The sequence below is a fragment of the Zeugodacus cucurbitae genome, chromosome 2 (assembly GCF_028554725.1).
Source record: "Zeugodacus cucurbitae isolate PBARC_wt_2022May chromosome 2, idZeuCucr1.2, whole genome shotgun sequence".
Taxonomy (NCBI): domain Eukaryota; kingdom Metazoa; phylum Arthropoda; class Insecta; order Diptera; family Tephritidae; genus Zeugodacus; species Zeugodacus cucurbitae.
In genome coordinates this window covers 34,436,327-34,448,094 of record NC_071667.1, presented here as the reverse complement: position 1 = coordinate 34,448,094, position 11,768 = coordinate 34,436,327, and the positions used below count along the sequence as shown (strand labels likewise).

Below are 11,768 nucleotides of genomic sequence, written 5' to 3'. Positions count from 1 at the left end.
TATAAGTAACACATGGAATTTCACACACTGTAACACTATTTTTTCACATTTTTCACTTCACATATTGAAAATTACACTATTAACATTCAATTTAATTCAAAATATAGATTTATTTAAGATTTTTTAACCAAAAATTACTTATTTTAAAAATCACTTAGCACAATAATAGCTGAAAAGGTTTCTGTGTTTACAATTATGAGGAAAACGAGCGTTGCCACATGTTAGAAACCATAGATGATAGATTTTTTAATGACAGTGTTTTATTTATTAGCATATCATAGTTTTTTGTCGTTGAACTCTCTTCTGCATCAAGGATGTATATAAAAAATCTTTCCAGGAATGTCCGAAGTTTTTTTCGTGTAGAACTCTTTTCTGTACTGGCGGACTTCGGCCGCGCTTCAAAAAAATTACCCTGGTCGAGCCAAAACCGGGGGTATTCGAAGTTTTTCGCAGGCTACGACAAGCTGCCACTGTGGACGGACTGCGAAGCCACCCTAAATAGAAGATACCAGCAGCTATCAGCGGAAGGAGCATCACACTCAAGGACGAAGCCCATACCAATAGGAAGTGCCAGTCATGGGAAGCAACAACAAACGGACAGGACCAAATCGGCGCTACTTGCAGACTCAGGATCTCAGGTCAACTTCATGACGGAGGACTTGGCGCAGAAGTTGCGGATTCGACACCAACACAAAGCTTTAAGCGTAATTGGAATCGGCAATTCCAATACGAAAGTGGGGGACAAAATTAAGCGCGTTTTGTAAAGTCGCGGATAAATAATTACGAATTTTCGGCGGAATTCTGGATAATGCGTAGCATTTCGGCTAATTATCCAGACCATAACATCAATGTTAATGGCTGGGAAATTCCGCACAATATTGAATTGGCGGATCCAGAATTCCACAAATCTAAAAAAGTTGACATCCTGCACCCAATAGCAGAAACATTTTCGAGATTTTAGCTGTTGGTCAAATTAAAAATGGTTCTAATCAACTAATATTACAAAAGACCCTATTAGGGTGGATTGTATCTGGCAAATACGCCAGCAATTTAAGTTCTCCTCCCAAAATACATAGGACATTATGCCAAGCTGAAGAAGACTTAACGTCAATAGATTCATTGGTCCAAAAATGTTGGGCTTTAGAAGAATGACCTTCAAATGGCAATAGATTCACACCAGAGCAACAAAAGTGTGAAATTTTTTTTATTAATACAGTGGAAGTTCCTTATAGTGAATTCGGAGGGGACCTGAAAATCGCTTCACTATATGGAGACTTCATTATATAGAAATTCATTGTTTTCTTTCATAATTTTATTTAAAATAATCACTATGTTTGGTTTGAATTACATTCTTCCATTTTTCATTTTCAACAAAAGCTTCCAAATCATTTAGACAGTTAAAAACATTAATCGGTACGTCACTTTTCATCTCCACAAAGGTTCTAATACAGTTAATGGAAGAAGAAACTCTTAATATAGGTAATGCCTCATCAGTATCTGCCATTTCTTCTTCAGTGTCCAAATCGACTTCATCGATATCTAAAAAAGGAAAAAAAAAAGAAATATTCACCAGGTACAGCTGGAACTTTCTAGAACGCTGCTGAGGATATCTTCCTCGGACGGGTTTTCCGAGTTCGGCACATCAATATCAACATTGACATAGTCCTCAAATGATGTCTCGATATATATCACTTTTTTAAATGAAGACTGCAAAGCTATTGGAAGGTCTTTTTCATCCCACTGCTCAGATGGATTCTGCATGGCATCTTTAGAAAATCCTGCCTTTCTAAAACAGTTGGCAATTGTTTCTGGTTTAACATAGACATCCCATGCATTGCTTAATTTTCGAATGGAGTAAGTCTATGGTAAAAACAGAAGTTCCCCCATCCAGCTGAGCCAATATATTCGTTAAAATACGTTTTCTGTAATGTTGTTTCATGTTGTAGATAATGCCTTGGTCCATTGATTGCAGTAACCAAGTCATGTTGGGAGGAAAATAAGCAAGCTGAATGTTTTTTAGCTTGTCTTTTACGTTTTTCCGATCCATTTCCATCACTTAATTTCCTTATTTTTTAGAATATTTGTAAAAGTGCTGGGAAGTATTTCAAAATTAGCAATATCTTTTTTTCGTACCTTCCCTTCTTTAACTTTGTTAATAATTAATAACTTTTTTTCAAGTGAAATGCTGCTTCGATGCGTAATTTTTACTTCAATTTCTTAACACAACTGAACTCCTACTACAATGTACATATGTATGTATATTCATTTTGGGATTCTCCGTATTACATTTCGTTTATTTCTGAGAATACGCAGTTACAAATAATTGAGTGTAACCGAAAACATATTTGAAAAAATTCACTATACGGAGACAAAAACGTATGAAGCTTGATTTTCAAGCAGTGAAATTTGTTCATTATATAGAAAACTTCACTATATAGAAATTCATTATAAGGAGACAAAAATGCACCGAAAGTAGAACCAAAAAGCTGTGTCTTCAAAATGACTTCATTATAGGGAGAGCTTCATTGTAGGGAAGTTCACTATAAAGAAGTTCCACTGTACAACTCAAGTATTACCTTCAGGACGGCTTCAAGTCAGAATGCCCTTTAAAGCTGATCGTAAGTTACTCGGTCACTCATATGAAACCGCAGTTCGGAGGTTTCAGGCCCTGGAGAGCAGGGCATTAAAAGATCCAGAACTTCGTAGAATGTATCTGGACTTAATGAATGAATATAGAGCACTGGGACACATGAGCCCAACAAACAATAAGATCCCGAGTGAGCCACACTACTTCATTCCGCATCAATGCGTTTTAAGGCCCGAAAGCACTACAAGCATATTACGTGTTGTCTTTGACGCTTCGAGCCGATCTTCATCTCAAGTAGCATTGAATGAACTCTTGATGGTAGGTCCAACCATCCAAGAAAAGTTATACTCAACTCGTCTTCGTTTTCGCTTACATAAGTATGCACTAACGGCGGACATTACTAAAATGTACCGTCAAATAATTATGCTTGAAGAAGACAGAAATTGTCAACTCATAGTGTGGAGAGAGCATCCTTCAGAGCAACTACAAATTTTTCGACTTAACACCGTAACTTACGGCACAGCGCCTGCTCCATTTCCCGCAACACGGTGTTTGCAAATGCTCAGTGATGCCAATACAATTAAATATCCACTCGGTTCATTGGCCATTAAAAAAGGCTTTTATGTTGATGATTTATTAACAGGATCTAAAAATTTTGAGTCTCTGGATCTTTTAAGAAGTGAGGTAATTAAAGTGTTACGCTCGGCCGGATTCACCTTAATGAAATGGTTTTCGAACCACCCTAAATTTTTCGACAGTGATTACACTGAAAAGTCATTAAACTTCAATGAAAACAATTCCACTAAAACGTTAGGAATCCATTGGTTGCCGAAAGAGGACTTGTTTCGATTTGTCTTAGATGACCATTTTAATGATCTGCGAGGCTTCAGACAAGGTGACTCACTATCGTGCGACTTATTTAACTTGATGTTGGAAAAAATAATACGAGCTGCAGAGCTAAATAGAGAAGGTACAATATTCTACAAGAGTGTACAGCTGCTGGCGTACGCCGATGATATTGATATCATCGAAAGCAACAACCGCGTCGTTTGTTCTGCTTTTTCCAATCTGGATAGGGAAGCGAAGCGTATGGCTTTGGAGGTGAATGAGGACAAGACGAAATATCTCCTGTCATCAAGCAAACAGTCGGCGCTGTCGCGTCTTGGCTCCCACGTCACTGTTGACAGTCATAACTTCGAAGTCGTAGATTATTTCGTATACATGGGAACCAATACCAACAACACCAACAATGTCAGCCTCGAAATCCAACGCAGAATCACTCTTGCCAACAGGTGCTACTTTGGACTGAGTAGGCAATTGAACAGTAAAGTCCTCTCTCGACGAACCAAAATTAAACTCTACAAGTCGCTTATCATTCCCGTCCTGCTTTATGGTGCAGAACGGCGAATAGCGCAGACGATGGAACGATGAGCTGTACGAGTTATACGACGACATTGACATAGTTCAGCTAGGTCATGTTGTCCGAATGGACGAAAACACTCCAGCCCTGAATGTGTTCGATGCAGTACCCGCCGGAGGAAGCCGAGGAAGGGGAAGGCCTCCACTCCGTTGGAGGGACCAGGTGGAGAGCGACCTGGTTACACTTGGAATCTCCAACTGGCGCCGAACTGCGAAGGAAAGAGAAGAGTGGCGCGCTCTCTTCGCTTCGGCTATAACCGGCTAAACGGATGAACGCCACTAACATACATACATACCATCACCTAAAATGCAAAAGACCGTAACTAACATTTTTAGTATTTTACAGGAGAAGCAAAAAACGTTATAGATTAAAGAGTACTTAAAGCTAAATATCCAAATTGTTGATTTAAGCTTAGAAAACAAAGACAGAAAACCAAATTAATGCGAAAAAAGCAGTTTTTAAGAAATGTTAGTTACGGCCTTTTGCACTTTATTTTTCTGAAACCAAAAAGCCGTAACTACTTCTAAAAAATTGTGTATAAAATGAAAGCAATGGTTAAAATAAGAAAATGTGCTTTTAGGCTGTAACTAAAAAAGTTTTTAACAAGTTATGTCTTTTTGTATCTATTTATTGTAAGTATTTTAACACAAAAGAAATTATTTAATTAATACATTTAATTCGAGAAAATAAAATTAAATTAAACTGGTTAAGAAAAACAAATTAATTCATTTGAAAACAACAAAACCTGCAATACAAATAGTAAATTAGAATAGGTTTAACCCTTCTGCTATGTTAGGAAAAAATTACACATATAGTGTTTAGTGCAAACAAAAAACTCCTCTGCATTACTTTCAATTACTCCGAAAAGTAATAGAACAGTAATGCAAAGAAGATAAGCCGACCGAAACCAACTTCACTAATTTTTACAACACAACATTACACGAAGAAAAAGAAGACATCATTGGAAGGATCCGAACAAAACAAACGCGCTTTTTCTGAAGTGAACAAAACACAAATTCAATATACAGTGAAATAAGCAAATCAAATATTCAAAACACAAATTTAATACACAAAGATTAAAGTGAACAACAATTCAACAATCACTTGGAGAATAACTTGGAGAGCATATCCCCCACAATCACAACATTCAACACCATACAACACAAGAAGGAAAAATCATACGCAAAACAGGTCAATAAAATAAATATATACTAACACTAAATTAAAGTTACATTGTATTTAAACATATTAACAATTATTGTACATATATACACATACACCCTTCAAAACTTAATGTACACTTAATTTTAAACAAAAAACACTGAATTATTATAACGTTGAATTCCAAAATTATAACTTTTCTTTAAAACCGTAAATCGGCCCCGTTCGTCGTAAGCCGACATTTTTGGTCCTTCGAGCCGGATAGTTTAGAGGAGAGAAGAGGAGTCACCCAGTAATAACATCGTTGGAATACACCGACACCCAACAACAACTCATCGTTGGAATCAAATCTCGCCTAACAACAATAGACAGTGACCCAACAAAAAGTTTGTACACCGGCCACCACCAACAACAAATAATTTAAAACCCTAAAATTATAAAGATTCGGAAAATCTTTATGTGAGACCCATTACTTTTATTTGTATTAGAAGTGCAAATCTGAATTAAAAATTAAAGTTTCAAATTGTGTACTTAAGCGAACTTAAGTTCAATTTATTTGTCAATCAAATTTAACAAATTTTGCTTTGCACTTATTACACTTATATACATATTCGTACCCAAGAAAAGAAGTGCAATAATAAAACGCATAATTACTTGCTGCGGCTATTGCACTTTTCTTGCTCAAAAGTAGTTAATATAAATATACACACATCCGCACCCATTTACATGCATACGAACTAGCGATCTAGTTCGTATTAGAATTGTTGGTAGCGATCGCCAATAGCGGACAGTGCAAACTAAAGAAAACGCCCAATAGGAAATTCGAAAAGTGATCCAGTAGGAAAAATTGCAAAAACCCTTTGCAAATTTGTTTTCCGAATTTATTCCCAGAATTCGCCCATACATTACAAAAATAAATAATTTTCCTCACAAATACTCAATAAAAAGTCAAAAACGAAATTTTTCAAAATAAATACATGGTTTTGGATTTAAACAATACTCTATACCCGAATACCTGAATTATTTCAATTTTACTCTCTACCCAATTTATTTACGATTTCACCCAATCAATTAAATTCGTTTTCTAATATCACTCACCCAAATTATTAAAATGGAGGATTTCAAATACACAACTACCGATTTAGTCGAATTTGTGAAAGATCATTTCCAAACTCAAACTGAAGATGAAACAGTTTACACTCTCGAAATCAAAAGAGTCGAACTCAACTCGCTTTACGATAAAACAAAGAAAGCATACAATGCTATTCGAAGAATTTCGAGTGATACCCGAGAAACCATCGACTTTACTAAAGTCAAGGATTGATACAAGAAATCCTATAATATGTACCTCTTACGTAAAACACAGGTGTCAAACCAACCTATAAAGGAAAGACCCTCGGAATCCACAGATTTCGGCCCCAAAGTTCATCTACCACCATGCGACACTGACATTTTCTACGGAGATTATACAAATTGGCCCACTTTTCGGGACATGTTTACAGCATTGTATATCCGTAACCCGACAATTAGCACCACCTTACTCAGAAGACCTTACTCAGAAGACCCGAGGTGAAGCAAGAGAGGCAATTAAAAACACACCCCTTACAAATGATGGTTTCATACTGGCCTGGAAAAATCTTGTCGACCAGTATGAAAATAAAAGGATGCAGGTGAACACCCAATTGAAGACTCTGTTTAGCTTACCCGATGTAACCCAAGAAACAGGCTGCGCTATAAAAGCCCTACAACGTGCGGTTAATAACGTTTTAACTAATTTAACAAATCTGGAAATTAACACCCAAAATTGGGACCCGATATTAATATATCTTTGTTGTTCAAAACTACCAAAACAGACGTTAGAAGCATTTGAATATACCCTATCAGATAATACCACTATACTCACATGGTCAAATTTCGACACCTTTTTAACACATAAATACAAAACCCTCGAATCTGTTGGAAATTTCAAGGCTTCATTAGTAAAAACCCACTCATCTCATCCTAGTTCAGTAAAAAAGACAGACGAAAAGAAGTTTAACACATTTCATGTTAACGTGTCTAAAAATCAAATAGCTGAACCCTCAAACCACCGAAAAGGTAATAATTACACTACTTCTCAACCCTACCCGGAAGCAGATAGTTGCAAACTTTGCAAAAACCATCATCCAATTCGTGAATGCCCCAAATTTTTAGCAATGACTGTGGAGACCCGTATTTCTACAATCAAAAAGTACGGCTATTGCTACAATTGTTTAGCTACATCACACAGCTACAAGAATTGTATCAGTAAATTCTCATGCCGTAAATGTCACAAAAGACATAATACCCTGATACATAAAGAAACTAGACCTCAACCTGAATCAACCCCGGAAACCCCAAAAGCGACCAGTTCAACTGCTGCTACCAAGACAAATACCTCAACACCTACCCAAAATTCAAATCAGCAAGCCTACACCACAACGATACAGTCCACTGAACTCTCAACCCAAGACCCACACAACCCAAGTAGGAAGCAGATATTATTGGGTACTGCAATGGTACAAGTAGAACATAATGGTCAGCGATTTTCAGCAAGAGCTCTTATAGATTCAGGATCAGAGGCAACATTTATATCTCAAAGACTTCAACGAAGTCTGGATATACCCACCCACTCTGTATCAGCACAAGTGACTGGACTAAACAATGCGGTTTCAGCAATACTTACGAAAATTTTTAATATAACGCTTTGTTCACACACAAATGCAAATTATAGAATATCAACTCAGGCATTCATTCTGAATAGCCTTACCGATAATTTACCCTCCGATAGACCCTACTCTGTGCCTAAAGAACCTCGGCTTCACGCTAGCAGATACACAATTCCACAAACCAAGACCCGTGGATATATTAATTGGTAGCGATATCTACCCAAATATCATACTAGGTGGAGTAAAACGAAATATTTTAGGCTCACTCCTAGCCCAAGAAACGAAAACACATCACCAAACGAGTGGAAATTAGGCCGAATCGAAAAGGTGTTTTTCGGTTTAGACAATAAAACTCGAGTGGTTGAAATCCGAACTGCTCAAGGCACAATAACCCGACCCATTACTAAAATTGTAATTTTAAGTACAAACTAACTTAACAGTTTTCTTTCTTTTTAGAGAAATGGCTCCAACCACCATTAAGACTTTAAATGCTCACTGGAACTCTATAATAGCGAATAAACCTAAGTATTATCATTCAATTCACTATCATTACTCACATTGAACTCTATCAAGTATACCCCACTAATCCCACTTATTTCGCAGATACTGCAAGGCGGCCGGAATGTTTAGTGCAAACAAAAAACTCCTCTGCATTACTTTCAATTACTCCGAAAAGTAATAGAACAGTAATGCAAAGAAGATAAGCCGACCGAAACCAACTTCACTAATTTTTACAACACAACATTACACGAAGAAAAAGAAGACATCATTGGAAGGATCCGAACAAAACACCCGCGCTTTTTCTGAAGTGAACAAAACACAAATTCAATATACAGTGAAATAAGCAAATCAAATATTCAAAACACAAATTTAATACACAAAAAGGAAAGTGAACAACAATTCAACAATCACTTGGAGAATAACTTGGAGAGCATATCCCCCACAATCACAACATTCAACACCATACAACACAAGAAGGAAAAATCATACGCAAAACAGGTCAATAAAATAAATATATACTAACACTAAATTAAAGTTACATTGTATGTAAACATATTAACAATTATTGTACATATATACACATATACCCTTCAAAACTTAATGTACACTTAATTTTAAACAAAATACACTGAATTATTATAACGTTGAATTCCAAAATTATAACTTTTCTTTAAAACCGTAAATCGGCCCGTTCGTCGTAAGCCGACATATAGTGTTTTGGGTCAATTTGACCCACTTATAAAAACTCCACTAATAACACTATTTTATTGAAAGAGTTCATATTTTTTTATTTGAATCAACTTAAGTGTATGTTAATTGTAGAAAATTGTTGAGATATGTATGTTTTAATGGCAATTTTCACAAACTAAGCTGCTGTGTTCCTTGCAAACAAATTTTTGGCACGTACTACAAACAGCTGAATATTTGTTCGAATTTTTTGTATGATGACTAAAGAAACATCGCTGTCGTTTTTTGGTGGATTCTTTTCTGAGCATAGAGCTGTGCAAAATATACTCGATTTCCGATAACTAGCTTTCTTTGTCGGCGTTTTTTATCGAGTGATGTAATAATAAACGGCAAAATGTTTCTAAATACAAATTGACCCAACAACGTAATAAGTGTAATGAAATTACATTTGGCATCCTCCAGCAACAAAAAAAAACAGATATTATTTTAATTTTCATATTTATCTATTCCATTTACTGCAGTTAACAAATAGAAGAAGAATCAATACAATACGACTAGACTAACAAGCGAATTTCGACGAGTTTTACTGAAAATTTCGTCAAATTGACCCAAACATAGCAGAAGGGTTAAGATGTAAAGGGTATATTATCATAAAAGCTGTGGCAGTCAGCCGGAAGTAAAAATTTAAGTTCCTGCAGGTGTTTCCATTTCTTTTTGGATATTGATATTCTTTCGGTATGTAACTGTGAAGGTTCGATGTCCCTAAATTTTTGTTGTGTACGTTGTGGCAAAACGTTATAATCGTCGTTGATATTTGTTTTATAATAAATTATTCCAGATGGATCATATGCCAAGGCACGGATCATATTAACAGTTGGCTCTCCGGATTTTTTGCCTGTATTGAAGAAAGGCAAAACACAGTAACACAATTTGATAAAGAATGAAAGATAATGAAAACAACTGTAATTACGGATAACACAATGTGTAACATTGAAATTGAATCAAAGAGAATGAAAAAAAGGGTAGTTACGGCTTTTTGGTTTATGAAATTGTTGAAGTTGTAGTTGCGGCCTTCTGATTCTCGCCTATAAAGTCGTTATTTTTGGACGTATGCATGTAAAATTTGCTGTGTACACGTGTTTCGGTTAAGTACTTCATAATCAATCAAAATGTCAATTTTGAATATTTTGTTAGTTACGGCCTTTTGCATTTTAGGTGACGATACAATTAAACTGTGAAACCGTACGCACGTGATTTTCAATTAATAGGAATCTTACTTTTTCGTAACAGGCAATTAGGCTTTTTAATTATTCGAGCATCCCAGTATTAGTGTTTTCGCATCTCAAAAACGCTTGAGTTTTTTCACATATTATAAAGCGAAAGAATGAGAGGGAATTCAAAATTGAGTTTTATGGAAAGTAGTCTTGGTTGTGAACCGATTTCAGCCATCACACGTGTCATCAGGGTGTCAGGAAAATGCTGTATACCGAATTTCATTGAAATCGGTCGAATAGTTCATGAGATATGGTTTTTGACCCATAAGTGGGCGACGCTACGCCCATTTTCCATTTTGTAAAAACACTGAGTACAACTTCCTTCTGCCATTTCTTCTGCAAATTTTAGGGTTTCTGATGTTATTCGTTAGTGAGTTAACGCACTTTAGTAATTTTCCACCTAACCTTTGTATGGGAGGTGGGCGTGATTATTATCCGATTTCAACTATTTTCATGGGGTATGGTGGGGTAAGTAAGGGAACCGACTGCAGAAAGTTGGGTTTATATAGCTTTATTGGTTTGCGAGATATATACAAAAAACTTATTTGGGAGAGGGAGAGTTTATAACTTTATTTATGGCTTAGTTATGGGACTTTATATTTTTTCGGTTTTCGCCACTTTTTTGGGGTAGCAGTGGTCCGATTTTGCCCATTTCCGAAGGCAACCTCCTCAGGGTGACAAGGAATATTTGTACCAAGTTTCGTCAAGATATCTTTTTACTCAAGTTACAGCTTGCGCAGACGGACAGACGGCTGGACGAACAGACATCCGGAATTCCAATCTACTCGTATCGTATATATAACTCTATACCTAACTCTTTTAGTTATGTGAACAAAATTATAACACTCTCTTAGCAATTTTTGTTGCGACAGTATAAAAATAGTTGAATCACGTAATGCACTTGTACATAAAATATAACTAACTTACCAGTAAATAACATTTAATACCACCATAAAATTTAATAATTATGCGATATAATTTAAAATAATTCCATTAATATTGAAAACATTTAATATATTTAATAATTATTTAAGTACTGTTCATCGGACTTTAAAATTTTAGTGAAGATTAAATGCTAGCACAACACCCTAATTAGCCCAATTGTAGCAAAAAAATCGTAGCACACAACCCTAGTACGCCTCGGTGGTGCGTAATATGATGAAAAACAAGTAAGGAAGAGCTAAGTTCGGGTGTCATCGAACATTTTATACTCTCGCAATTTATTTATTTAATTTTATTAATATTATAAAACAATTTGACTCACATATTCGGCATATATAAGTTTGAAAACCCTAATACTATAATAAGTATATGGGAGATAGGGGAAGTTATGACCCGATTTCACTCATTTTATTACAACAAATTATTAGAAGAAACATATTATTCCCTCTGAAGTTCTTCTTAATATATGGTCTTGAAAACTTATGGACCGATTTCGACGATTTATGGAA

At 35.7% G+C, this 11,768-nt stretch overlaps 2 long non-coding RNA genes across 2 annotated transcripts; one reads left to right on the top strand and one right to left on the bottom strand.

Annotated features, from left to right (window-relative positions):
• The first annotated feature begins 4,958 nt into the window (after positions 1-4,958).
• On the top strand, positions 4,959-8,599 carry LOC128924154 (uncharacterized). The gene is made up of 3 exons (XR_008472846.1): positions 4,959-5,198; positions 8,312-8,380; positions 8,459-8,599. It is a non-coding gene; the product is annotated as an uncharacterized LOC128924154 (long non-coding RNA).
• On the bottom strand, positions 8,462-10,847 carry LOC128924155 (uncharacterized). The gene is made up of 2 exons (XR_008472847.1): positions 10,014-10,847; positions 8,462-9,938 (listed from the first exon to the last, which is right to left on the bottom strand). It is a non-coding gene; the product is annotated as an uncharacterized LOC128924155 (long non-coding RNA).
• Between the last annotated feature and the right edge of the window lie 921 nt (positions 10,848-11,768).